We start from the raw sequence: 6,000 nt of genomic DNA, 5'->3' as shown, positions 1-6,000 counted from the left end.
CACCCTAGTTAGAGAGAAAAAACAGTTCTTCACTTTACGCTCTCCGCCTCCACCTATCTTACTTTACCCTCAGTACCAATAGTCCTACTGACTGAAGCTCACATTGCACCTAGTTACAAGGGAGAAACATTCTTTACTTTACAGCTCGTCGCCTCCACCTATCTTACTTACCCTCAAACCATGCAGCTACTGACTGAAGCTCACTTTTGCACCTAAGTTAGAGGAAAACATTCTTCACTTTACGCTCTCGCCTCCACCTATCATACTTAACCCTCCACACCGTAGCCTACTGGGACTGAAGCACACTTTGCACCCTATGTTTAGAGATTAAAGCAGTCTTTCCAATTACGCTCTCGCCTACCACCTATTCTTACTTACCCTCCACGCCTAGCCTACTGACTGAAGCTCACTTTGCACCCCTAGTTAGAGAGAACCAGTCTTTACTTTACGCTCATCGTGCCTCCACCTATCTTACTTATTCCTCCACCCGTAGCCTACTTGACCCTTGAAAGGCTCACTTTGCACCCTAGTGTAGAGAGTATATGTGAGCTAACATTCTTTCACTTTACGCCTCCATCAGCATCCACCCTATCTTACTTAATCCCTCAGACCATTAGCCTACTGACTGGAAGCTCACTTTCACTTTGCACCCTTAGTTAGAGAGAAACATCCTTCACTTTACGCTCTCCGCCTCCACCTATCTTACTTACCCTCAGACCATAGCCTTGCTGGACCTGAAGCACACTTTGCACCCTAGTTAGAGAGAAACAGGTCTTTCACTTTACGCTCATCTGCCTCCAACCTATCTTACTTACCCTCAGACCATAAGCCCCTACTGACTGGAAGCTACACTTTGACAGCTCCGTAGTTAGAGAGAAAACAGTCTTCACTTTACCTCTCTGGGCCTCCTCCTATCTTACATACCCTCAGACCATAGCCTACTGACTGAAGCTTCACTTTGCACCCTAGTTAGAGAGAAACATTCTTTACTTTAACGCTCTCTTGCCCTCCACCTATCTTACTTACCCTTTCAGAACCATACCTACTGACTGAATAAGCTCACTTTTGCACCCTAGTTAGGAGAAGAAACATTCTTCAATTTACGCTCTCTCGCTCCACCTATCTTACTTACCCCTCCATTCCCTAGCCTATTGACTGAAGCTCACTTTTCACCCCTAGTTAGACGAGGAAACAGTCTTCACTTTACGCTCTCGCCTCCGACCTATCTTACTTACCCTCCACTCCTAGCCTACTGACTGAAGCTCACTTTGCACCCTAGTTAGAGAGAAACATGTCTCACTTTTACGCTCTCGCCTCCACCTATCTTACTTTACCCTCACACCCGTAGCCTACTGACTGAAAGCTCACTTTTGCACCCTAGTTAGAGACAAACAGTCTTTACTTTACGCTCCTGCGCCCTCCACCTATCTTACTTAATCCACCATCACCTAGCCTACCGGACTGAAGCTCACTTTGCACCCATAGTTAGAGAAGTTTATATTGAGCAAACTTCCTCACTTTATCGCTCTTCGCATCCACATATCCATTACTTACCACTCAGACCATAGCCTACAGACTGAAGCTCCACTTTGCACCCTAGTTAGATAGAAACAGTCCCTTCACATTACGCTCACGCCTCCCACCTATCTTACTTACCCTCAGACCATCACCTACTGACAGAAGCGCACTTTGCACACACTCCTAGTTAGAGAGAAACCATCCTTCCACTTTACGCTCCTCGCCTTTCCACCTATCTTACTTTACCCTCAAGACCATTAGCCCTACGGGACTGAAGCTCACTTTGCAACCCTAGTTAGAGGAGAAACAGTCTTTCACTTTACGCTCTCGCCTCCCACCTATCTTACTTTACCCTCAGACCATAGCCTAACTGACTGGAAGTCTCACTTTGCACCCTTAGTTTAGAGAGAAACATTCTTTACTTTTACGCTCTCAGACGACCTCTCCTCACCAGTCTTACTTACCCTCAGACCATAGCCTACAGACTGAAGCTCACTTTGCACCCTAGTTAGAGAGAAACATTCTTCACTTTACAGCTTCTCGCCTCCACCTATCTTACTTACCCTCCTCCCGTAGCCTACTGACTGAAGCTCAACTTTGCACCCTAGTTAGAGAGAAACATCCTCACATTTACGCTACCTAGCGCGCCCACCTATCTTACTTACCCCTCCACCCGTGAGCCTACCTGACGTGCAGCTCACTTTGCACCCTAGTTAGAGAGAAACAGTCTTCACTTTACGCTCTCGGCCTCCACCTATCTTACTATACCCTCCGACCCGTAGCCTACCTGACTGAAGCTCATCTTTGCAACCCTAGTTAGAGAGTAACAGTCTTCACTTTAACGCTCTCCGCCTCCACCTATCATACTACCCTCCACCCGTAAGCCTACTGACTGGGAAGCTCAGCACTTTGCAGACCCTAGTTTAGAGAGAAACAATTCTTCACTTTGAATTACGCTCTCGGCCTCCACCTATCTTTACTTACCCTCCACCCGGTAGGCCCTTACTCGACTGAAGCCCACTTTGCAACCCCTAAGTTAGAGAGAAACATTCTTTACTTTACGCTTCGCTCGCCTCCACCTATCTTACTTACTTCCGGTCCACCTATAGTCCTAGGTAAACTTAGGGTCACTTTGCATTCCAACACAGTTCAATAGATATATTGACAAAAAATATTAAATTTAGTAAAGAAAATAACTCAACCAAAACTGATCATCAGATTTCCTTAAAGGGACGGAGCATTAATTCTGTATAAGAAGGTCCTCGAATTAGGTACATATGTTTGTTAAAGTTCAATTCCCACGTACGAATTATTGTTTTTCCCACTCCATTACACAACTAGTGCTGTCATAAGAAATTCCTTCCTACATTGAATATAAACTTTTAAAACAAAAAATATTAGCAGATCATTTTGTTTTAAATAATTCATTAGAATTTAGACAATAAAAAAGTTTATTTTATATGAAGTGAAACATATTATTGTATTTATAAAATACACAGTTTTATATTGCAATTCTTAAGAAAAAAGCCGGTCTTCAGACGCACGGCCGGTATTTCACTAAGCGATCCGGGCACTTTTTTAGGAACAGGGTTCCGTTACTAAAAAATTCCTTCAAGGGGGTTAATACAAGGTCGCCCTTTTCGGGAGTGATGGATACCGAATGGACGAAAGACAGTTGAGCTCGGATATATTCTGAGGTCGTGAGAATTGAATAATCCATACAGCAAGTTTATTTTTAAGAGTTTAAAAGTATGGCTAATAGAAACCTAAAAACACCACTTTAAGAGATGTAAAAGTAAATGATTATGTGCATTTGCCGCTATTTTGCTGCCAAAATAGGAGTAATAGTGAACTATATTTATATATCTTGGCGGTGGTTGAAAGAATGGCTCAAAACGATAACAACGGTGGTTTCCAATATTTTTTTTGGAATTCTGCCTACGAACTTCATAAAACCTTACAAGAGACTTCCTCTCACGTTTATGTTGATTCACACACCCGCGGCGTCAGCATCAGATGTTTGGCAGCTGTAGTCACCAAAAAGAGAATATTAGGGAAGACTCTTTAAAAAAAAGCGCGAAGGTATTAGCATTTATTACGGAGACAACCTTATAATCACGACAACATGGTCTCGTCAAAGACCACATTACAACTACATCTGGTAATAAACTGGCAAATAAAACTTCAGTCATAAGGTAATTTAGCTTTACTATGACAAATTAGTACATTAATTACATTAGTATTCACGCCATGAAAGATCTCATTCATAATATCCAAAAATTTTGGAGACAAAATACTAGTGACAGTTTAAAAAGGGTTTCAAATAAATATATATATATATATAATAGTTATATATATTATATATAGAGAATACAATATATAAATATATACACCAATATATAATGCAACTAAAATAACGGGGTAATGTAACGAAGACCATACGTAAGTATTAAAGGGGAAATTTCTACTATCCAATACTAGCCCAAGTAGGACTGATTTAAATTTCTTTTCCTTTCCCTCGTTTTAAATTGGCATGTAGACTTTAACCACAGAACCAGTGCGGTTACAAAATCACTTACTTCTTCACCAAGTCGTAATAGCAAGGAATATATTCTCAGTCCCTTATCTTTTCTGGTTCATGTCAATGATATAAATCATCACTGACGCATGGTTCAAATCGTAAATTAAGCAGATGATACGAATTCTTTGCTTTAACGATATTTCAAATTCAGTTTGTTTGGAACGAAACCCTTTTATGGCTTCAAACAACTGCGTTTCAACATTTTCCACATCCTTAACCAACGAACAAAGTCTTCGAAATCCAATTAGTCTTTGCACTCGGTATACATCCCATGGTGGTCCCTGCCAAATGGGTAGACTCGACCATGAGAATGAAAATTTTTGTTTGTTTTGAACGTCGAGAAAAGATGTTGAATGGAAACAAAGGTGTTCGAAAATTTGACATCGTTCGGTCATACAAAAAAACTCAGTAAAACTTACGCTTTCGAGAAACTGCAATCATTCATTTCTCCATTCAGGTAACATAACGAAGTGAAAATCTTATATACTCCGGAAATCCTGTTTCCGTCAACAACAGCAAATAAATTTTACTCTTCAAAAATTTTCACTAGAACGAGCGTTTCAAGTAAAACCAACACGTCTGCTCAAAATTAGCCTCAGAGTATTTCATGCTCTGAGGTACCTTAGCCGAATACTGTTCATCAAAAAGGTCCTTAATACAAGCATATTATGGATTGACTTATCCACACCTCATCTGTACGGACTGGAGTTTTTGGGGGCATTTGCGCCACCTAGGTTCGTGAGAGTGTTTAAATAATTGCAAAAACAAATCAAATTACAAAGCTGAAATTCAAGAGTTTGGGTGCAGAGCCAGATTTTAAAGGTTTTTTTCAACTCTTGACTGTGCACCTAGAGGCAGAGACAACTACCGAAACTCCCGAAACAACAGAACGGTGATTACATGGAATCGCTTGCCCTCGCAGGAGTTCAATTGACCAACAAATTTAAAAATTATATAAAAATTCTCCGACGCCTGGGAGACTATAATCATAGAAAAAGCCCGTATTTAAGTGGGAACCATTGGGCGATGATTGAATGGAAATAAAAAAGTATGTTCTGTGTTGTGAAGAATTGGTGGTATGGAAGTCTAAATGTTTAGTTTACATTATTGTACAATGACGTTTGCTATAAAATATATTCGATCTTGCAATAAATATTTACAATATTAATATGAATATTAACATCTACAGCATCTGCTCCTCTGGGAACCTCCGATGGAATTTTTTTTTTTACCGCTGAACATCGTTAAATTATTTGTATCATGACGTTAGCCACATCCAATTGTTTTGGGGGGGGGTTTTGTTGAAATTTAAGATTTGAATACGAATATGGATTTAGCTTTTTAAAGTTTTGGGCCCCTCGGAAAAACTCGGCGCTTTTCCCTCTTGATCGATGGTGACCTATCCCACCCGCCAGCGTGACGCACAGAGAGTTTGGCAAAAGAGTGACCTTGTGCCAATCAGACAGCACTTGAGCCCCCCAAAATACCGCTGAAGTGCGGGGCCACTTCAACTTAAACCCTGTTTCTCTACTTTGTTTAACAGCGAGCTGCGAGTGGGCTGGAAATAGTGGAGAGTCATTTTTTTAACGGGTCTGTGGAGAGGAACCATTGGTGGGCAAAATGTTTAAATGTGAATTAGTAGGGGCACCCGTCCTTTCCCTGAGCCACAACAGAAACAGGGTGATTATTAGCTCTATTTGTGGCTGTGTCGATTATTCAGAGAGAAATCCTAAATTCCGGGAAATGTAACGAATTCAGAAACAAAATTTTTCCTTGGATATTCAAGGGGCCCAAAGTGAAAAGGGTTTTTTTAGGTTTTTTTAAAAAATTATAAAAAATTTTCCCTGCCGTGAAAGGGGTTTAAAAAACCATTGATTTTTTTCATATTCAAAAGCAAAATT

Source organism: Homalodisca vitripennis, chromosome 4, assembly GCF_021130785.1.
Source record: "Homalodisca vitripennis isolate AUS2020 chromosome 4, UT_GWSS_2.1, whole genome shotgun sequence".
Lineage (NCBI taxonomy): Eukaryota > Metazoa > Arthropoda > Insecta > Hemiptera > Cicadellidae > Homalodisca > Homalodisca vitripennis.
Note: the sequence above shows the minus strand (reverse complement) of the source record.